Source organism: Triturus cristatus, chromosome 3_2 (assembly GCF_964204655.1).
Source record: "Triturus cristatus chromosome 3_2, aTriCri1.1, whole genome shotgun sequence".
Classification (NCBI taxonomy): domain Eukaryota; kingdom Metazoa; phylum Chordata; class Amphibia; order Caudata; family Salamandridae; genus Triturus; species Triturus cristatus.
The window spans coordinates 917,532,191-917,554,931 of NC_140584.1; the positions used below are offsets into that span (position 1 = coordinate 917,532,191).

Consider the following 22,741-nt stretch of genomic DNA (forward strand, 5'->3'; position numbering starts at 1 on the left):
AAAACCGTCTTCTTGCTCAGTCTTGTGGAACCTGCAGTTTTGTGAAGAGTTTTCCCAATTTTCCCTCGTGTAAAGCATTGCAGTAATCAAAACGAGTGCAAATAACGCTTTGCCTCTGAACATGTGAATCGCTTTTCAGATAGGAAGTGGAACATCTCGCAAAGATATTTTAGGATGAAACTTCCAGAAAAATCCCAGTCTTGGCTCGAGCATCAAAATCAAGGCTTTGAGAATAGTTCCTAGGCCACCTACAGTTTTGGCACCGTATGATGTGGAATCAGAGCGCGGGTGCGGCTTTGCTTCGACAGAGTAAGTGCTCTGGTGATTCTGTCTGATCTGTAGTAAAACACATTCTTCGCGCAGTCTGACTATGCACAGCCATCTTGAAACGGTAAAGGTGCTCATTTAGTGCAGTGCAGAAAACTGTGGAAGTAACGCTGAATTGTCTTTGCTGTGAGTTTGGTTCTCTTCATTTTTCAATAAGTACAAATGTAAGATAAGTTCTGATCTAAAAAGGAGGGGTACAGGCAGAGTTTAATTTTTGAAACAACTGTCTACTGTTGATGGCCGTTCCTTTCTTCATTTGAGGATATGCTGTAAAACGGAATTATATACTGAAAAGTTCAATTCCTGTTCTAATGAATATTAGATACAAAACGTTTCTGGCAAGTATTCACTTCCCAGTGTAAAAAGTCTTCTGTACACAAAACATAAACTATATTTTGGATACTTCTGTAGTGCTGAGACACCTAAAGGTCTTTTAGCTTTGAAAAGCTGCATGAATTCAAGCTGGGTGGTAGTACAAGTTGTTCATGTGAACGCTTTCTTAGATAGCCAGGCATTCAGGGCTCTTCTGAAAGTGATAGGTTCCGTTATCTCCCGTATGTGCTGCAAGAGGTTTTTCACTAAGTCTGGACCCCCGTCGAAGTTCATCGTCTGCTTAGAGTCTTACATGTGAACTGGGGAACAGTTAGGGGCATATCATCAAGCTGGTGATAAGAAATGATCGCCTAATTAGCAAGGTCACGCTAACGCGTGAAACCTTGCATTAGCGTCGGGATTCCTAACGCCCAGCTTTGCATCTCTAATGAGATGCAAAGTGGGCGTACCTGACCTGACATGACAGGAGAAATGTCGCTAAGTGACATTTCTCCTATCATCAAGGCCCACGCTATGAAGCATAGCGGCAGGAAAAGTAGCGATAACCCCTGTTATTGCTACTTTCCTTACGCCTGCTTCAGGACTGACTTAGCCATGGTATCCTATGTAAGGTGGATATCATGGCTAAGTTTGTGAGTCCCTATCAGCAAGCTAACGCCACACTTCGTGACATTATCGCTGGGTTTCCAGCGATAATTTCACGTTAGGCAGTTAGCGTTAGGATTTTTATCGTTTTTGAGATAAGCGTTGCTAATAGCACGTTATCTCAGCGATAATAATCCACGCTAGCCGGCGATAATTATCCTAGCGCTAAGTGCGCTTAGCGATAATTATCGCCGGTTGTTGCTGATATGCCCCTTAGTTTTTTTGGGGAAACTAATCAAAGATGTTGCCGGACATTTGATCTGTGGTGCAACTGTTCAAAATGTAAAGGTAGCTTGAATGCTACAACGTTTGTTTCCACGCTTGCAACCTTAGCAGGTCCCTTCTCGCTAGTGATCAGTGTCACTCTTTTGGCTGTTTGACAGATGTTAATCTGGACCAACTATTCGGATTAAAAATCATCTGTATGATCTTGTGGAACCTGCAGTTTTTTGAAGAATTTTCCAACTCTCCCTGTGGTACAGCATTGGGTCAGGAACAGGCAGGCTGAATTTGATTGGTTGCTGATTTAAAATATGCAAATTTATAAAGCAGTGTCTCACCAGGATCTATTGAGTAGGCTTTATTGTAAATAAAGGCGTATGCGTGTGCATCTGTGGAATATTATCTTGTGGAGTAAAAAATATGTTTATATTTATATGTTTTTATTTCCGTTGATGATGCCGAACCCTGTCTTACTGTAAGTAGGAAGGGTTTCCACCCTTTCTGTCTGTGTGAGCTATAACGAATTTTGTTAAGAATATACTTTCAGGGATCATTTCTATAGTTTTTAACTGAGGAAATGTGTTTGAAAGTGTCTGGTCTTCGCTAACCACGAGGAAGAATTGTAGTTTTCTCTTTTGGGCGTGAAGTGAGTGAACAGTGTTGCATTCATGTAGCTGCTGTTTGCTATTGATGATCGTTCCTGTTCCTTTCAGGAGGATTGGAGGAAGAGAACACAAACTGAGTGGTTAGCTTTTATTTTTGGGTGTAAGAAAGTCTATCAGTTTCTAATTTCTTGTTTAGTTTGTCATTTCTTTTTTGATTTCTTTGGTTTCTTGTAACTTAACTGTTGAGTATATGAATACTTATTAGAAGCTGTTGAGCTTTCTTGGACTTGTGGTTTTTGCAAGAGGTTCTCTTTGAAAGGCACCTCTCACCATCAGTTGATAATTTGGTATGTTATTTATAAAAAAAGCTTTGTTTTTCGAACATGGATAGTAAAGAGTACATTTTAAATAGACTGTGCGTATGAGCTGTTTGTAGAGCCTAGACTTCTGCAAGGCAACTACTGCTACTCAAAAGATTTATCACTCTTTCGAATAGACTGTTTAAAGAAACCTGCTAATGCTAGTTAGGCCGTTTAGAGTAAGAGGAAGCGTAACACCCTGGCTTCTTACAACTTACAAGGCTGCGGTGGATCTTAGACTGCTAAGGATGAAAAACTACTCCTTTGGTATTTGTTAAAGTTTTCACAGGAATTCGTGCGGTGCAAAGCAGAAGTAAGGGACTGCGTCTGTTTACTTTTCATTATAAAAGCTTGCGTGCTCAGCACAAAATCTTGCAGCTCCCAACAAGCCCCTGTGCAACCCTTAGTACATCAAGGGCTTGATGCATTCGAACTTTGGAATTTTGCAAGATCCATTGGGGGACAGAGGAGTTGCAACGATCGAATAATGGTCAGAACGAGCCACCTGCTCCAGCAAGTGCCATTTTTTTGGTTCTCCTGGTTCAAGTTAGAGTATTCTTACTTCATTGACGGGAATGTTGTGATATCAGTATAGACTTTCTGCCTCGGGTATCACATTGATTACATGTTCTATCCCCTCGATATAGAAGCTCAGCTTTAACTTGAGTCTATAACTCAAACAGAGGGTATTTAATGACCATTGTAGCCCCCTGTAGCGTTGTCCTATGGTATTTTAGAACACTGGAAGATTGAGAGCCTCATGTAGAGAATCGGAATATCAGCTGGTTGTAAATAGTAAAATAAGCCCTGTGCCTTGAAAGTTCTATAGCTGTAATGGCTAGAACCCCAAATGCCACCATTTTGGATATCCACTATGCTGCGACACCTATGAAACGAGGTAGGTGGGCTGGCGCCAGGCCGTAAATTGTAGAAGTTTACAGTTTGGTGACAGGCCAGGTGAATACCCAGAGCCTTTGCCTCTTCTTGGCTTTGTAAGAGTCTGGGGCATCGCCCGACTGCTTTTCCAGCCATGGTCTGTTTTTACGTAAAAATTACAAAGTTGAGACCATATTGTGATAGCCTTTTAGCCTGCCCCAAGAGGCGATTTTCCTGGTCCCCTTTCTTGTGTTTGTCCAGTGCCTTCAACTTTAGTCTACCATGCTGAATTAAACTTTAGTTAGCTGCATAGATTGCAGCGTCAGGTTTTAATTATCTATCACTGATCTGCTGAGAGCTTAGCCAGGTGGCAGAAAAAATGCTCTTGTGATATCTTCCTGTAACCCTCGGACAGCTTGGCATAGAGTTATAAAACTCTTTGTCTTGATATGTTATGTAGAATCAAGATTGAAATAGTATTTGTAAGTGGCCCAAAGGTGTTGCAGATAAGTTCTGATCTAAAAAGGAAGGGCACAGGCAGAGTTTAATTTTTGAAACAACTGTCTACTGTTGATGGCCGTTCCTTTCTTCATTTGAGGATATGCTGTAAAACGGAATTATATACTGAAAAGTTCAATTCCTGTTCTAATAAATATTAGATACAAAACGTTTCTGGCAAGTATTCACTTCCCAGTGTAAAAAGTCTTCTGTACACAAAACATAAACTATATTTTGGATACTTCTGTAGTGCTGAGACACCTAAAGGTCTTTTAGATTTGAAAAGCTGCATGAATTCAAGCTGGGTGGTAGTACAAGTTGTTCATGTGAACGCTTTCTTAGATAGCCAGGCATTCAGGGCTCTTCTGAAAGTGATAGGTTCCGTTATCTCCCGTATGTGCTGCAAGAGGTTTTTCACTAAGTCTGGACCCCCGTCGAAGTTCATCGTCTGCTTAGAGTCTTACATGTGAACTGGGGAACAGTTAGGGGCATATCATCAAGCTGGTGATAAAAAATGATCGCCTAATTAGCAAGGTCACGCTAACGCGTGAAACCTTGCATTAGCGTCGGGATTCCTAACGCCCAGCTTTGCATCTCTAATGAGATGCAAAGTGGGCGTACCTGACCTGACATGACAGGAGAAATGTCGCTAAGCGACATTTCTCCTATCATCAAGGCCCACGCTATGAAGCATAGCGGCAGGAAAAGTAGCGATAACCCCAGTTATTGCTACTTTCCTTACGCCTGCTTCAGGACTGACTTAGCCATGGTATCCTATGTAAGGTGGATATCATGGCTAAGTTTGTGAGTCCCTATCAGCAAGCTAACGCCACACTTCGTGACATTATCGCTGGGTTTCCAGCGATAATCTCACGTTAGGCAGTTAGCGTTAGGATTTTTATCGTTTTTGAGATAAGCGTTGCTAATAGCACGTTATCTCAGCGATAATAATCCACGCTAGCCGGCGATAATTATCCTAGCGCAAAGTGCGCTTAGCGATAATTATCGCCGGTTGTTGCTGATATGCCCCTTAGTTTGTTTGGGGAAACTAATAAAAGATGTTGCCGTACATTTGATCTGTGGTGCAACTGTTCAAAATTTAAAGGTAGCTTGAATGCTACAACGTTTGTTTCCACGCTTGCAACCTTAGCAGGTCCCTTCTCGCTAATGATCAGTGTCACTCTTTTGGCTGTTTGACAGATGCTAATCTGGACCAACTATTCGGATTAAAAATCATCTGTATGATCTTGTGGAACCTGCAGTTTTTTGAAGAATTTTCCAACTCTCCCTGTGGTACAGCATTGGGTCAGGAACAGGCAGGCTGAATTTGATTGGTTGCTGATTTAAAATATGCAAATTTATAAAGCAGTGTCTCACCAGGATCTATTGAGTAGGCTTTAATGTAAATAAAGGCGTATGCATGTGCATCTGTGGAATATTATCTTGTGGAGTAAAAAATATGTTTATATTTATATGTTTTTATTTCCGTTGATGATGCCGAACCTTGTCTTACTGTAAGTAGGAAGGGTTTCCACCCTTTCTGTCTGTGTGAGCTATAAAGAATTTTGTTAAGACTATACTTTCAGGGATCATTTCTATAGTTTTTAACTGAGGAAATGTGTTTGAAAGTGTCTGGTCTTCGCTAACCACGAGGAAGAATTGTAGTTTTCTCTTTTGGGCGTGAAGTGAGTGAACAGTGTTGCATTCATGTAGCTGCTGTTAGCTATTGATGATCGTTCCTGTTCCTTTCAGGAGGATTGGAGAAAGAGAACACAAACTGAGTGGTTAGCTTTTATTTTTGGGTGTAAGAAAGTCTATCAGTTTCTAATTTTTTGTTTAGTTTGTCATTTCTTTTTTGATTTCTTTGGTTTCTTGTAACTTAACTGTTGAGTATATGAATACTTATTAGAAGCTGTTGAGCTTTCTTGGACTTGTGGTTTTTGCAAGAGGTTCTCTTTGAAAGGCACCTCTCACCATCAGTTGATAATTTGGTATGTTATTTATAAAAAAAGCTTTGTTTTTCGAACATGGATAGTAAAGAGTACATTTTAAATGGACTGTGCGTATGAGCTGTTTGTAGAGCCTAGACTTCTGCAAGGCAACTACTGCTACTCAAAAGATTTATCACTCTTTCGAATAGACTGTTTAAAGAAACCTGCTAATGCTAGTTAGGCCGTTTAGAGTAAGAGGAAGCGTAACACCCTGGCTTCTTACAACTTACAAGGCTGCGGTGGATCTTAGACTGCTAAGGATGAAAAACTACTCCTTTGGTATTTGTTAAAGTTTTCACAGGAATTCGTGCGGTGCAAAGCAGAAGTAAGGGACTGCGTCTGTTTACTTTTCATTATAAAAGCTTGCGTGCTCAGCACAAAATCTTGCAGCTCCCAACAAGCCCCTGTGCAACCCTTAGTACATCAAGGGCTTGATGCATTCGAACTTTGGAATTTTGCAAGATCCATTGGGGGACAGAGGAGTTGCAACGATCGAATAATGGTCAGAACGAGCCACCTGCTCCAGCAAGTGCCATTTTTTTGGTTCTCCTGGTTCAAGTTAGAGTATTCTTACTTCATTGACGGGAATGTTGTGATATCAGTATAGACTTTCTGCCTCGGGTATCACATTGATTACATGTTCTATCCCCTCGATATAGAAGCTCAGCTTTAACTTGAGTCTATAACTCAAACAGAGGGTATTTAATGACCATTGTAGCCCCCTGTAGCGTTGTCCTATGGTATTTTAGAACACTGGAAGATTGAGAGCCTCATGTAGAGAATCGGAATATCAGCTGGTTGTAAATAGTAAAATAAGCCCTGTGCCTTGAAAGTTCTATAGCTGTAATGGCTAGAACCCCAAATGCCACCATTTTGGATATCCTCTATGCTGCGACACCTATGAAACGAGGTAGGTGGGCTGGCGCCAGGCCGTAAATTGTAGAAGTTTACAGTTTGGTGACAGGCCAGGTGAATACCCAGAGCCTTTGCCTCTTCTTGGCTTTGTAAGAGTCTGGGGCATCGCCCGACTGCTTTTCCAGCCATGGTCTGTTTTTACGTAAAAATTACAAAGTTGAGACCATATTGTGATAGCCTTTTAGCCTGCCCCAAGAGGCGATTTTCCTGGTCCCCTTTCTTGTGTTTGTCCAGTGCCTTCAACTTTAGTCTATCATGCTGAATTAAACTTTAGTTAGCTGCATAGATTGCAGCGTCAGGTTTTAATTATCCATCACTGATCTGCTGAGAGCTTAGCCAGGTGGCAGAAAAAATGCTCTTGTGATATCTTCCTGTAACCCTTGGACAGCTTGGCATAGAGTTATAAAACTCTTTGTCTTGATATGTTATGTAGAATCAAGATTGAAATAGTATTTGTAAGTGGCCCAAAGGTGTTGCAGATAAGTTCTGATCTAAAAAGGAAGGGCACAGGCAGAGTTTAATTTTTGAAACAACTGTCTACTGTTGATGGCCGTTCCTTTCTTCATTTGAGGATATGCTGTAAAACGGAATTATATACTGAAAAGTTCAATTCCTGTTCTAATAAATATTAGATACAAAACGTTTCTGGCAAGTATTCACTTCCCAGTGTAAAAAGTCTTCTGTACACAAAACATAAACTATATTTTGGATACTTCTGTAGTGCTGAGACACCTAAAGGTCTTTTAGATTTGAAAAGCTGCATGAATTCAAGCTGGGTGGTAGTACAAGTTGTTCATGTGAACGCTTTCTTAGATAGCCAGGCATTCAGGGCTCTTCTGAAAGTGATAGGTTCCGTTATCTCCCGTATGTGCTGCAAGAGGTTTTTCACTAAGTCTGGACCCCCGTCGAAGTTCATCGTCTGCTTAGAGTCTTACATTTGAACTGGGGAACAGTTAGGGGCATATCATCAAGCTGGTGATAAAAAATGATCGCCTAATTAGCAAGGTCACGCTAACGCGTGAAACCTTGCATTAGCGTCGGGATTCCTAACGCCCAGCTTTGCATCTCTAATGAGATGCAAAGTGGGCGTACCTGACCTGACATGACAGGAGAAATGACGCTAAGCGACATTTCTCCTATCATCAAGGCCCACGCTATGAAGCATAGCGGCAGGAAAAGTAGCGATAACCCCTGTTATTGCTACTTTCCTTACGCCTGCTTCAGGACTGACTTAGCCATGGTATCCTATGTAAGGTGGATATCATGGCTAAGTTTGTGAGTCCCTATCAGCAAGCTAACGCCACACATCGTGACATTATCGCTGGGTTTCCAGCGATAATCTCACATTAGGCAGTTAGCGTTAGGATTTTTATCGTTTTTGAGATAAGCGTTGCTAATAGCACGTTATCTCAGCGATAATAATCCACGCTAGCCGGCAATAATTATCCTAGCGCTAAGTGCGCTTAGCGATAATTATCGCCGGTTGTTGCTGATATGCCCCTTAGTTTGTTTGAGGAAACTAATCAAAGATGTTGCCGTACATTTGATCTGTGGTGCAACTGTTCAAAATTTAAAGGTAGCTTGAATGCTACAACGTTTGTTTCCACGCTTGCAACCTTAGCAGGTCCCTTCTCGCTAGTGATCAGTGTCACTCTTTTGGCTGTTTGACAGATGCTAATCTGGACCAACTATTCGGATTAAAAATCATCTGTATGATCTTGTGGAACCTGCAGTTTTTTAAAGAAATTTTCCAACTCTCCCTGTGGTACAGCATTGGGTCAGGAACAGGCAGGCTGAATTTGATTGGTTGCTGATTTAAAATATGCAAATTTATAAAGCAGTGTCTCACCAGGATCTATTGAGTAGGCTTTAATGTAAATAAAGGCGTATGCGTGTGCATCTGTGGAATATTATCTTGTGGAGTAAAAAATATGTTTATATTTATATGTTTTTATTTCCGTTGATGATGCCGAACCTTGTCTTACTGTAAGTAGGAAGGGTTTCCACCCTTTCTGTCTGTGTGAGCTATAAAGAATTTTGTTAAGACTATACTTTCTGGGATCATTTCTATAGTTTTTAACTGAGGAAATGTGTTTGAAAGTGTCTGGTTTTCGCTAACCACGAGGAAGAATTGTAGTTTTCTCTTTTGGGCGTGAAGTGAGTGAACAGTGTTGCATTCATGTAGCTGCTGTTTGCTATTGATGATCGTTCCTGTTCTTTTCAGGAGGATTGGAGAAAGAGAACACAAACTGAGTGGTTAGCTTTTATTTTTGGGTGTAAGAAAGTCTATCAGTTTCTAATTTCTTGTTTAGTTTGTCATTTCTTTTTTGATTTCTTTGGTTTCTTGTAACTTAACTGTTGAGTATATGAATACTTATTAGAAGCTGTTGAGCTTTCTTGGACTTGTGGTTTTTGCAAGAGGTTCTCTTTGAAAGGCACCTCTCACCATCAGTTGATAATTTGGTATGGTATTTATAAAAAAAGCTTTGTTTTTAGAACATGGATAGTAAAGAGTAAATTTTAAATGGATTGTGCGTATGAGCCATTTGTAGAGCCTAGACTTCTGCAAGGCAACTACTGCTACTCAAACGATTTATCACTCTTTCGAATAGACTGTTTAAAGAAACCTGCTAATGCTAGTTAGGCCGTTTAGAGTAAGAGGAAGCGTAACACCCTGGCTTCTTACAACTTACAAGGCTGCGGTGGATCTTAGACTGCTAAGGATGAAAAACTACTCCTTTGGTATTTGTTAAAGTTTTCACAGGAATTCGTGCGGTGCAAAGCAGAAGTAAGGGACTGCGTCTGTTTACTTTTCATTATAAAAGCTTGCGTGCTCAGCACAAAATCTTGCAGCTCCCAACAAGCCCCTGTGCAACCCTTTGTACATCAAGGGCTTGATGCATTCGAACTTTGGAATTTTGCAAGATCCATTGGGGGACAGAGGAGTTGCAACGATCGAATAATGGTCAGAACGAGCCACCTGCTCCAGCAAGTGCCATTTTTTTGGTTCTCCTGGTTCAAGTTAGAGTATTCTTACTTCATTGACGGGAATGTTGTGATATCAGTATAGACTTTCTGCCTCGGGTATCACATTGATTAAATGTTCTATCCCCTCGATATAGAAGCTCAGCTTTAACTTGAGTCTATAACTCAAACAGAGGGTATTTAATGACCATTGTAGCCCCCTGTAGCGTTGTCCTATGGTATTTTAGAACACTGGAAGATTGAGAGCCTCATGTAGAGAATCGGAATATCAGCTGGTTGTAAATAGTAAAATAAGCCCTGTGCCTTGAAAGTTCTATAGCTGTAATGGCTAGAACCCCAAATGCCACCATTTTGGATATCCACTATGCTGCGACACCTATGAAACGAGGTAGGTGGGCTGGCGCCAGGCCGTAAATTGTAGAAGTTTACAGTTTGGTGACAGGCCAGGTGAATACCCAGAGCCTTTGCCTCTTCTTGGCTTTGTAAGAGTCTGGGGCATCGCCCGACTGCTTTTCCAGCCATGGTCTGTTTTTACGTAAAAATTACAAAGTTGAGACCATATTGTGATAGCCTTTTAGCCTGCCCCAAGAGGCGATTTTCCTGGTCCCCTTTCTTATGTTTGTCCAGTGCCTTCAACTTTAGTCTATCATGCTGAATTAAACTTTAGTTAGCTGCATAGATTGCAGCGTCAGGTTTTAATTATCTATCACTGATCTGCTGAGAGCTTAGCCAGGTGGCAGAAAAAATGCTCTTGTGATATCTTCCTGTAACCCTTGGACAGCTTGGCATAGAGTTATAAAACTCTTTGTCTTGATATGTTATGTAGAATCAAGATTGAAATAGTATTTGTAAGTGGCCCAAAGGTGTTGCAGATAAGTTCTGATCTAAAAAGTAAGGGCACAGGCAGAGTTTAATTTTTGAAACAACTGTCTACTGTTGATGGCCGTTCCTTTCTTCATTTGAGGATATGCTGTAAAACGGAATTATATACTGAAAAGTTCAATTCCTGTTCTAATAAATATTAGATACAAAACGTTTGTAATTGTAATTGTAATTGTAATGGTATTTGTAGAGCGCGATTGCTGCCCATGGGCGTCCAAGCGCTAAGCTGACCAGAAGTGACGGAGGAGGTGCTATGGTACAGTGGGTTTGTCAAACAGCCATGTTTTTAAGTTTTTGCGGAATGATAGAAGATTTGAGTTGGACCGGAGTGGGAGGGGAAGGTCGTTCCAGAGCCTGGCGGTATTCAGCGAGAACATTCTTCCCCCTGCTCTGGCTCGCTTTACTCTGGGAATGACGGCAAGGAAGGCCTCCTTTGATCGTAGGTTCCGGTTGGGATGGTAGGGGTTAACAAGATTTCTGTTGATCGCTGGGCTTGTGTTCCAGAAAGTGCGGTGCGCCAGGCACAGTGCTTTGAAGGCTATCCTCTGCCTCACTGGCAGCCAGTGGAGAATTTTTAGGGCAGGTTTAGCAGACTGAGTGCGCGGGATTTCTAGCAAGGAACGAGCTGCACAGTTCTGGACAACCTGCAGTTTTCGAAGTGTAAACTCAGGTGCCCCCATGTATAGGGCATTGTTCGAGTCAAGGCGAGACTGGATTAGCCCTTGGACCGCAACCTTTTTGGCTTCTAGTGGCAGCAGTGGAAGAACCTTCCTCAAGGTTCTTAGAAGGCCAAAGCATGTGGCAGATAGTTTAGTGGCCTGGGTGGAGAAGGAGAGTTTGCTGTCCAACCATACTCCCAGGCTCTTCACGCTTTCCCTTGGGGTGGGGGGGGGACCCAGTGCATTAGGCCACAGGGAGGTGAATGGAACTGGAGAAGGTGGGCCTAGGAGCATGAGTTCCGTCTTATCTCCATTTAATTTAAGGGAGGAGTTGGTCATCCAACCCTTTATGTCCTCTAGGCAGTGTAGCAGATCGGCAGGGGAGCACTTACTGTTCTCGGTGGCCAGCGAGACCACCAGCTGGGTGTCGTCGGCGTATGACACGATTTTGATGCCATGTGGTTCGACGACACTTGCCAGCGGCCTCATGTAGACGTTGAACAGCACAGGGCTCAGGGAAGAGCCCTGTGGTACTCCGCAGCTCAGGGGTTTGCTTGAGGATACTGTTACACCGTCGAAGATCTGAAACGACCTCCCAGACAGAAAGGATTCCAGCCACCTTAAAGCGTCACCTGAAACTCCGATGTTATGGAGACGGTCCAGCAAGGTGGAGTAGCTGACCGTATCGAATGCGCCGCTTAGATCAAGGAGGATCACTGCCACTGATCCTCCTTGGTCCAGAATCCTTCTAGTATCTTCGGTGACTGCTAACAAGGCGGTTTCTGTCCCGTGTTGAGGTCTAAAACCTGTCTGAGATGTGTGTAACAGCGAGTGATCCTCCAGGTACTGCACCAGCTGGGCATTTATGTGCTTCTCTAGCACCTTGCTCGTCCAAGGAAGGAGTGAGATGGGACGGTAACTTGACAGATCGTTTGGGTCTAGGCTCGGTTTCTTTAGCAGTGCCCGTACCATGGCCTGCTTCCAGGCAGTGGGGACAGAGCATGCAGAGATGGACGAGTTCAAGAGATCCAAGATTACAGGCAGGATGGTTTTACTTGCCTGCATCAGGATATCTGGAGGGGCAGGGTCACGGGGAGATCCCGACTTGACCGCACGGGCCACTTTGCCTAAAGTGTCGAGGTCAAGGGGGAGAAAGTGCTCGAGCGACGGCTGGCCTGGACGGGGGGGTGGTCTGAGGCGAGATGGTTTGAATGCTTCCGGGGGGGTAGCTGCAGGTGGAAAGGTGGAATAAATTTTTGAAACTTTGTTATGGAAAAAATCTGCAAGCTCGTTACATTGCTTCTGGGATTTGATAGGGGGGGGAGCCGTGGTGGCGCTAGAGCATTGTTTTATAATTTGGAAGATTTCCTTAGGTTTGGACTTCGCTTCCATTATTTTCTCTGAAAAGTAGGTAGCCTGGGCTGCTCTAATCCCTTCTTTATATACCTTGATGGCCTCTTTATAAGAGGTCTTCTTTTCTGGGAGGAAATCTAGGCGCCAAGCTCTCTCTTTTTGTCTGCAAGTGCGTTTTAGCTGTTTTAGAGAGTCAGAAAACCATGGGGCAGATTTCTGAAGTCTCTTAGAGGAGGATTTACGCATCGGGAGAGTGGAGTCTAATGAACGGGTGATCCAGTCTCTATAGATGTCATTTCCCACATTAGGATCCGCGCAGGGGGAGGGGCAAGTGGAATCCAGTTGGTGCAGCCAGGATTCCAACGGGAGTTTTGACCAGTTCCTCCTGATGGTCACTTGAGGGGGTACTTGGGGATTTTTATAAGTGGCCCACGAGAAGGGGACCAGAAAATGGTCTGACCACGGAAGGGGGATGGGTGGATCAACCGTTAGGTCCAGGCAGTTGCTGAAAATGGGGTCTAGCAAATTGCCTTTTCCATGGGTCGGAGCCGCCACCAGCTGGGTGAGTTGGAGGGCCTCCAGATCTTCTAGTAAGTTCCGTGCGATGTGATGCAAGTATTCACTTCCCAGTGTAAAAAGTCTTCTGTACACAAAACATAAACTATATTTTGGATACTTCTGTAGTGCTGAGACACCTAAAGGTCTTTTAGCTTTGAAAAGCTGCATGAATTCAAGCTGGGTGGTAGTACAAGTTGTTCATGTGAACGCTTTCTTAGATAGCCAGGCATTCAGGGCTCTTCTGAAAGTGATAGGTTCCGTTATCTCCCGTATGTGCTGCAAGAGGTTTTTCACTAAGTCTGGACCCCCGTCGAAGTTCATCGTCTGCTTAGAGTCTTACATGTGAACTGGGGAACAGTTAGGGGCATATCATCAAGCTGGTGATAAAAAATGATCGCCTAATTAGCAAGGTCACGCTAACGCGTGAAACCTTGCATTAGCGTCGGGATTCCTAACGCCCAGCTTTGCATCTCTAATGAGATGCAAAGTGGGCGTACCTGACCTGACATGACAGGAGAAATGTCGCTAAGCGACATTTCTCCTATCATCAAGGCCCACGCTATGAAGCATAGCGGCAGGAAAAGTAGCGATAACCCCTGTTATTGCTACTTTCCTTACGCCTGCTTCAGGACTGACTTAGCCATGGTATCCTATGTAAGGTGGATATCATGGCTAAGTTTGTGAGTCCCTATCAGCAAGCTAACGCCACACTTCGTGACATTATCGCTGGGTTTCCAGCGATAATCTCACGTTAGGCAGTTAGCGTTAGGATTTTTATCGTTTTTGAGATAAGCGTTGCTAATAGCACGTTATCTCAGCGATAATAATCCACGCTAGCCGGCGATAATTATCCTAGCGCAAAGTGCGCTTAGCGATAATTATCGCCGGTTGTTGCTGATATGCCCCTTAGTTTGTTTGGGGAAACTAATAAAAGATGTTGCCGTACATTTGATCTGTGGTGCAACTGTTCAAAATTTAAAGGTAGCTTGAATGCTACAACGTTTGTTTCCACGCTTGCAACCTTAGCAGGTCCCTTCTCGCTAATGATCAGTGTCACTCTTTTGGCTGTTTGACAGATGCTAATCTGGACCAACTATTCGGATTAAAAATCATCTGTATGATCTTGTGGAACCTGCAGTTTTTTGAAGAATTTTCCAACTCTCCCTGTGGTACAGCATTGGGTCAGGAACAGGCAGGCTGAATTTGATTGGTTGCTGATTTAAAATATGCAAATTTATAAAGCAGTGTCTCACCAGGATCTATTGAGTAGGCTTTAATGTAAATAAAGGCGTATGCATGTGCATCTGTGGAATATTATCTTGTGGAGTAAAAAATATGTTTATATTTATATGTTTTTATTTCCGTTGATGATGCCGAACCTTGTCTTACTGTAAGTAGGAAGGGTTTCCACCCTTTCTGTCTGTGTGAGCTATAAAGAATTTTGTTAAGACTATACTTTCTGGGATCATTTCTATAGTGTTTAACTGAGGAAATGTGTTTGAAAGTGTCTGGTCTTTGCTAACCACGAGGAAGAATTGTAGTTTTCTCTTTTGGGCGTGAAGTGAGTGAACAGTGTTGCATTCATGTAGCTGCTGTTTGCTATTGATGATCGTTCCTGTTCCTTTCAGGAGGATTGGAGAAAGAGAACACAAACTGAGTGGTTAGCTTTTATTTTTGGGTGTAAGAAAGTCTATCAGTTTCTAATTTCTTGTTTAGTTTGTCATTTCTTTTTTGATTTCTTTGGTTTCTTGTAACTTAACTGTTGAGTATATGAATACTTATTAGAAGCTGTTGAGCTTTCTTGGACTTGTGGTTTTTGCAAGAGGTTCTCTTTGAAAGGCACCTCTCACCATCAGTTGATAATTTGGTATGTTATTTATAAAAAAAGCTTTGTTTTTCGAACATGGATAGTAAAGAGTACATTTTAAATGGACTGTGCGTATGAGCTGTTTGTAGAGCCTAGACTTCTGCAAGGCAACTACTGCTACTCAAAAGATTTATCACTCTTTCGAATAGACTGTTTAAAGAAACCTGCTAATGCTAGTTAGGCCGTTTAGAGTAAGAGGAAGCGTAACACCCTGGCTTCTTACAACTTACAAGGCTGCGGTGGATCTTAGACTGCTAAGGATGAAAAACTACTCCTTTGGTATTTGTTAAAGTTTTCACAGGAATTCGTGCGGTGCAAAGCAGAAGTAAGGGACTGCGTCTGTTTACTTTTCATTATAAAAGCTTGCGTGCTCAGCACAAAATCTTGCAGCTCCCAACAAGCCCCTGTGCAACCCTTAGTACATCAAGGGCTTGATGCATTCGAACTTTGGAATTTTGCAAGATCCATTGGGGGACAGAGGAGTTGCAACGATCGAATAATGGTCAGAACGAGCCACCTGCTCCAGCAAGTGCCATTTTTTTGGTTCTCCTGGTTCAAGTTAGAGTATTCTTACTTCATTGACTGGAATGTTGTGATATCATTATAGACTTTCTGCCTCGGGTATCACATTGTTTAAATGTTCTATCCCCTCGATATAGAAGCTCAGCTTTAACTTGAGTCTATAACTCAAACAGAGGGTATTTAATGACCATTGTAGCCCCCTGTAGCGTTGTCCTATGGTATTTTAGAACACTGGAAGATTGAGAGCCTCATGTAGAGAATCGGAATATCAGCTGGTTGTAAATAGTAAAATAAGCCCTGTGCCTTGAAAGTTCTATAGCTGTAATGGTTAGAACCCCAAATGCCACCATTTTGGATATCCACTATGCTGCGACACCTATGAAACGAGGTAGGTGGGCCGGCGCCAGGCCGTAAATTGTAGAAGTTTACAGTTTGGTGACAGGCCAGGTGAATACCCAGAGCCTTTGCCTCTTCTTGGCTTTGTAAGAGTCTGGGGCATCGCCCGACTGCTTTTCCAGCCATGGTCTGTTTTTACGTAAAAATTACAAAGTTGAGACCATATTGTGATAGCCTTTTAGCCTGCCCCAAGAGGCGATTTTCCTGGTCCCCTTTCTTGTGTTTGTCCAGTGCCTTCAACTTTAGTCTATCATGCTGAATTAAACTTTAGTTAGCTGCATAGATTGCAGCGTCAGGTTTTAATTATCTATCACTGATCTGCTGAGAGCTTAGCCAGGTGGCAGAAAAAATGCTCTTGTGATATCTTCCTGTAACCCTTGGACAGCTTGGCATAGAGTTATAAAACTCTTTGTCTTGATATGTTATGTAGAATCAAGATTGAAATAGTATTTGTAAGTGGCCCAAAGGTGTTGCAGATAAGTTCTGATCTAAAAAGGAAGGGCACAGGCAGAGTTTAATTTTTGAAACAACTGTCTACTGTTGATGGCCGTTCCTTTCTTCATTTGAGGATATGCTGTAAAACGGAATTATATACTGAAAAGTTCAATTCCTGTTCTAATAAATATTAGATACAAAACGTTTCTGGCAAGTATTCACTTCCCAGTGTAAAAAGTCTTCTGTACACAAAACATAAACTATATTTTGGATACTTCTGTAGTGCTGAGACACCTAAAGGTCTTTTAGCTTTGAAAAGCTGCATGAATTCAAGCTGGGTGGTAGTACAAGTTGTTCATGTGAACGCTTTCTTAGATAGCCAGGCATTCAGGGCTCTTCTGAAAGTGATAGGTTCCGTTATCTCCCGTATGTGCTGCAAGAGGTTTTTCACTAAGTCTGGACCCCCGTCGAAGTTCATCGTCCTCTTAGAGTCTTACATGTGAACTGGGGAACAGTTAGGGGCATATCATCAAGCTGGTGATAAAAAATGATCGCCTAATTAGCAAGGTCACGCTAACGCGTGAAACCTTGCATTAGCGTCGGGATTCCTAACGCCCAGCTTTGCATCTCTAATGAGATGCAAAGTGGGCGTACCTGACCTGACATGACAGGAGAAATGTCGCTAAGCGACATTTCTCCTATCATCAAGGCCCACGCTATGAAGCATAGCGGAAGGAAAAGTAGCGATAACCCCTGTTATTGCTACTTTCCTTACGCCTGCTTCAGGACTGACTTAGCCATGGTATCCTATGTAAGGTGGATATCATGGCTAAGTTTGTGAGTCCCTATCAGCAAGCTAACGCCACACTTCGTGACATTTTTGCTGGGTTTCCAGCGATAATCTCACGTTAGGCAGTTAGCGTTAGGATTTTTATCGTTTTTGAGATAAGGGTTGCTAAAAGCACGTTATCTCAGTGATAATAATCCACGCTAGCCGGCGATAATTATCCTAGCGCTAAGTGCGCTTAGCGATAATTATCGCCGGTTGTTGCTGATATGCCCCTTAGTTTGTTTGGGGAAACTAATCAAAGATGTTGCCGTACATTTGATCTGTGGTGCAACTGTTCAAAATTTAAAGGTAGCTTGAATGCTACAACGTTTGTTTCCACGCTTGCAACCTTAGCAGGTCCCTTCTCGCTAGTGACCAGTGTCACTCTTTTGGCTGTTTGACAGATGCTAATCTGGACCAACTATTCGGATTAAAAATCATCTGTATGATCTTGTGGAACCTGCAGTTTTTTGAAGAATTTTCCAACTCTCCCTGTGGTACAGCATTGGGTCAGGAACAGGCAGGCTGAATTTGATTGGTTGCTGATTTAAAATATGCAAATTTATAAAGCAGTGTCTCACCAGGATCTATTGAGTAGGCTTTAATGTAAATAAAGGCGTATGCGTGTGCATCTGTGGAATATTATCTTGTGGAGTAAAAAATATGTTTATATTTATATGTTTTTATTTCCGTTGATGATGCCGAACCTTGTCTTACTGTAAGTAGGAAGGGTTTCCACCCTTTCTGTCTGTGTGAGCTATAAAGAATTTTGTTAAGACTATACTTTCAGGGATCATTTCTATAGTTTTTAACTGAGGAAATGTGTTTGAAAGTGTCTGGTCTTCGCTAACCACGAGGAAGAATTGTAGTTTTCTCTTTTGGGCGTGAAGTGAGTGAACAGTGTTGCATTCATGTAGCTGCTGTTTGCTATTGATGATCGTTCCTGTTCCTTTCAGGAGGATTGGAGAAAGAGAACACAAACTGAGTGGTTAGCTTTTATTTTTGGGTGTAAGAAAGTCTATCAGTTTCTAATTTCTTGTTTAGTTTGTAATTTCTTTTTTGATTTCTTTGGTTTCTTGTAACTTAACTGTTGAGTATATGAATACTTATTAGAAGCTGTTGAGCTTTCTTGGACTTGTGGTTTTTGCAAGAGGTTCTCTTTGAAAGGCACCTCTCACCATCAGTTGATAATTTGGTATGTTATTTATAAAAAAAGCTTTGTTTTTCGAACATGGATAGTAAAGAGTACATTTTAAATGGACTGTGCGTATGAGCTATTTGTAGAGCCTAGACTTCTGCAAGGCAACTACTGCTACTCAAAAGATTTATCACTCTTTCGAATAGACTGTTAAAAGAAACCTGCTAATGCTAGTTAGGCCGTTTAGAGTAAGAGGAAGCGTAACACCCTGGCTTCTTACAACTTACAAGGCTGCGGTGGATCTTAGACTGCTAAGGATGAAAAACTACTCCTTTGGTATTTGTTAAAGTTTTCACAGGAATTCGTGCGGTGCAAAGCAGAAGTAAGGGACTGCGTCTGTCTACTTTTCATTATAAAAGCTTGCGTGCTCAGCACAAAATCTTGCAGCTCCCAACAAGCCCCTGTGCAACCCTTAGTACATCAAGGGCTTGATGCATTCGAACTTTGGAATTTTGCAAGATCCTTTGGGGACAGAGGAGTTGCAGCGATCGAATATTGGTCAGAACGAGCCACCTGCTCCAGCAAGTGCCATTTTTTTGGTTCTCCTGGTTCAAGTTAGAGTATTCTTACTTCATTGACTGGAATGTTGTGATATCAGTATAGACTTTCTGCCTCGGGTATCACATTGATTAAATGTTCTATCCCCTCGATATAGAAGCTCAGCTTTAACTTGAGTCTATAACTCAAACAGAGGGTATTTAATGACCATTGTACCCCCCTGTAGCGTTGTCCTATGGTATTTTAGAACACTGGAAGATTGAGAGCCTCATGTAGAGAATCGGAATATCAGCTGGTTGTAAATAGTAAAATAAGCCCTGTGCCTTGAAAGTTCTATAGCTGTAATGGTTAGAACCCCAAATGCCACCATTTTGGATATCCACTATGCTGCGACACCTATGAAACGAGGTAGGTGGGCTGGCGCCAGGCCGTAAATTGTAGAAGTTTACAGTTTGGTGACAGGCCAGGTGAATACCCAGAGCCTTTGCCTCTTCTTGGCTTTGTAAGAGTCTGGGGCATCGCCCGACTGCTTTTCCAGCCATGGTCTGTTTTTACGTAAAAATTACAAAGTTGAGACCATATTGTGATAGCCTTTTAGCCTGCCCCAAGAGGCGATTTTCCTGGTCCCCTTTCTTGTGTTTGTCCAGTGCCTTCAACTTTAGTCTATCATGCTGAATTAAACTTTAGTTAGCTGCATAGATTGCAGCGTCAGGTTTTAATTATCTATCACTGATCTGCTGAGAGCTTAGCCAGGTGGCAGAAAAAATGCTCTTGTGATATCTTCCTGTAACCCTTGGACAGCTTGGCATAGAGTTATAAAACTCTTTGTCTTGATATGTTATGTAGAATCAAGATTGAAATAGTATTTGTAAGTGGCCCAAATGTGTTGCAGATAAGTTCTGATCTAAGAAGGAAGTGCGCAGGCAGAGTTTAATTTTTGAAACAACTGTCTACTGTTGATGGCCGTTCCTTTCTTCATTTGAGGATATGCTGTAAAACGGAATTATATACTGAAAATTTCAATTCCTGTTCTAATGAATATTAGATACAAAACGTTTCTGGCAAGTATTCACTTCCCAGTGTAAAAAGTCTTCTGTACACAAAACATAAACTATATTTTGGATACTTCTGTAGTGCTGAGACACCTAAAGGTCTTTTAGCTTTGAAAAGCTGCATGAATTCAAGCTGGGTGGTAGTACAAGTTGTTCATGTGAACGCATTCTTAGATAGCCAGGCATTCAGGGCTCTTCTGAAAGTGATAGGTTCCGTTATCTCCCGTATGTGCTGCAAGAGGTTTTTCACTAAGTCTGGACCCCCGTCGAAGTTCATCGTCTGCTTAGAGTCTTACATGTGAACTGGGGAACAGTTAGGGGCATATCATCAAGCTGGTGATAAAAAATGATCGCCTAATTAGCAAGGTCACGCTAACGCGTGAAACCTTGCATAAGCGTCGGGATTCCTAACGCCCAGCTTTGCATCTCTAATGAGATGCAAAGTGGGCGTACCTGACCTGACATGACAGGAGAAATGTCGCTAAGCGACATTTCTCCTATCATCAAGGCCCACGCTATGAAGCATAGCGCAAGGAAAAGTAGCGATAACCCCTGTTATTGCTACTTTCCTTACGCCTGCTTCAGGACTGACTTAGCCATGGTATCCTATGTAAGGTGGATATCATGGCTAAGTTTGTGAGTCCCTATCAGCAAGCTAACGCCACACTTCGTGACATTTTCGCTGGGTTTCCAGCGATAATCTCACGTTAGGCAGTTAGCGTTAGGATTTTTATCGTTTTTGAGATAAGCGTTGCTAATAGCACGTTATCTCAGCGATAATAATCCACGCTAGCCGGCGATAATTATCCTAGCGCAAAGTGCGCTTAGCGATAATTATCGCCGGTTGTTGCTGATATGCCCCTTAGTTTGTTTGGGGAAACTAATCAAAGATGTTGCCGTACATTTGATCTGTGGTGCAACTGTTCAAAATTTAAAGGTAGCTTGAATGCTACAACGTTTGTTTCCACGCTTGCAACCTTAGCAGGTCCCTTCTCGCTAGTGACCAGTGTCACTCTTTTGGCTGTTTGACAGATGCTAATCTGGACCAACTATTCGGATTAAAAATCATCTGTATGATCTTGTGGAACCTGCAGTTTTTTTAAGAATTTTCCAACTCTCCCTGTGGTACAGCATTGGGTCAGGAACAGGCAGGCTGAATTTGATTGGTTGCTGATTTAAAATATGCAAATTTATAAAGCAGTGTCTCACCAGGATCTATTGAGTAGGCTTTAATGTAAATAAAGGCGTATGCGTGTGCATCTGTGGAATATTATCTTGTGGAGTAAAAAATATGTTTATATTTATATGTTTTTATTTCCGTTGATGATGCCGAACCTTGTCTTACTGTAAGTAGGAAGGGTTTCCACCCTTTCTGTCTGTGTGAGCTATAAAGAATTTTGTTAAGACTATACTTTCAGGGATCATTTCTATAGTTTTTAACTGAGGAAATGTGTTTGAAAGTGTCTGGTCTTCGCTAACCACGAGGAAGAATTGTAGTTTTCTCTTTTGGGCGTGAAGTGAGTGAACAGTGTTGCATTCATGTAGCTGCTGTTTGCTATTGATGATCGTTCCTGTTCCTTTCAGGAGGATTGGAGAAAGAGAACACAAACTGAGTGGTTAGCTTTTATTTTTGGGTGTAAGAAAGTCTATCAGTTTCTAATTTCTTGTTTAGTTTGTAATTTCTTTTTTGATTTCTTTGGTTTCTTGTAACTTAACTGTTGAGTATATGAATACTTATTAGAAGCTGTTGAGCTTTCTTGGACTTGTGGTTTTTGCAAGAGGTTCTCTTTGAAAGGCACCTCTCACCATCAGTTGATAATTTGGTATGTTATTTATAAAAAAAGCTTTGTTTTTCGAACATGGATAGTAAAGAGTACATTTTAAATGGACTGTGCGTATGAGCTATTTGTAGAGCCTAGACTTCTGCAAGGCAACTACTGCTACTCAAAAGATTTATCACTCTTTCGAATAGACTGTTAAAAGAAACCTGCTAATGCTAGTTAGGCCGTTTAGAGTAAGAGGAAGCGTAACACCCTGGCTTCTTACAACTTACAAGGCTGCGGTGGATCTTAGACTGCTAAGGATGAAAAACTACTCCTTTGGTATTTGTTAAAGTTTTCACAGGAATTCGTGCGGTGCAAAGCAGAAGTAAGGGACTGCGTCTGTCTACTTTTCATTATAAAAGCTTGCGTGCTCAGCACAAAATCTTGCAGCTCCCAACAAGCCCCTGTGCAACCCTTAGTACATCAAGGGCTTGATGCATTCGAACTTTGGAATTTTGCAAGATCCTTTGGGGACAGAGGAGTTGCAGCGATCGAATATTGGTCAGAACGAGCCACCTGCTCCAGCAAGTGCCATTGTTTTGGTTCTCCTGGTTCAAGTTAGAGTATTCTTACTTCATTGACTGGAATGTTGTGATATCAGTATAGACTTTCTGCCTCGGGTATCACATTGATTAAATGTTCTATCCCCTCGATATAGAAGCTCAGCTTTAACTTGAGTCTATAACTCAAACAGAGGGTATTTAATGACCATTGTACCCCCCTGTAGCGTTGTCCTATGGTATTTTAGAACACTGGAAGATTGAGAGCCTCATGTAGAGAATCGGAATATCAGCTGGTTGTAAATAGTAAAATAAGCCCTGTGCCTTGAAAGTTCTATAGCTGTAATGGTTAGAACCCCAAATGCCACCATTTTGGATATCCACTATGCTGCGACACCTATGAAACGAGGTAG

General features: G+C 42.1%; 6 non-coding genes across 6 annotated transcripts; all 6 read left to right on the forward strand.

Moving 5' to 3' along the window:
• The first annotated feature begins 2,058 nt into the window (after window positions 1-2,058).
• On the forward strand, window positions 2,059-2,274 carry LOC146858455 (small nucleolar RNA U3). The gene has a single exon (XR_014980666.1). It is a non-coding gene; the product is annotated as a small nucleolar RNA U3 (small nucleolar RNA).
• A 3,161-nt stretch (window positions 2,275-5,435) lies between these two features.
• Window positions 5,436-5,651, forward strand: LOC146858456 (small nucleolar RNA U3). Its single transcript, XR_014980663.1, has one exon. It is a non-coding gene; the product is annotated as a small nucleolar RNA U3 (small nucleolar RNA).
• A 3,162-nt stretch (window positions 5,652-8,813) lies between these two features.
• Window positions 8,814-9,029, forward strand: LOC146858457 (small nucleolar RNA U3). Its single transcript, XR_014980208.1, has one exon. It is a non-coding gene; the product is annotated as a small nucleolar RNA U3 (small nucleolar RNA).
• A 5,625-nt stretch (window positions 9,030-14,654) lies between these two features.
• Window positions 14,655-14,870, forward strand: LOC146858458 (small nucleolar RNA U3). Its single transcript, XR_014980218.1, has one exon. It is a non-coding gene; the product is annotated as a small nucleolar RNA U3 (small nucleolar RNA).
• A 3,161-nt stretch (window positions 14,871-18,031) lies between these two features.
• On the forward strand, window positions 18,032-18,247 carry LOC146858459 (small nucleolar RNA U3). Its single transcript, XR_014980539.1, has one exon. It is a non-coding gene; the product is annotated as a small nucleolar RNA U3 (small nucleolar RNA).
• Window positions 18,248-21,407: 3,160 nt separating this feature from the next.
• LOC146858460 (small nucleolar RNA U3) lies at window positions 21,408-21,623 on the forward strand. The gene has a single exon (XR_014980540.1). It is a non-coding gene; the product is annotated as a small nucleolar RNA U3 (small nucleolar RNA).
• The last annotated feature ends 1,118 nt before the right edge of the window (window positions 21,624-22,741 follow it).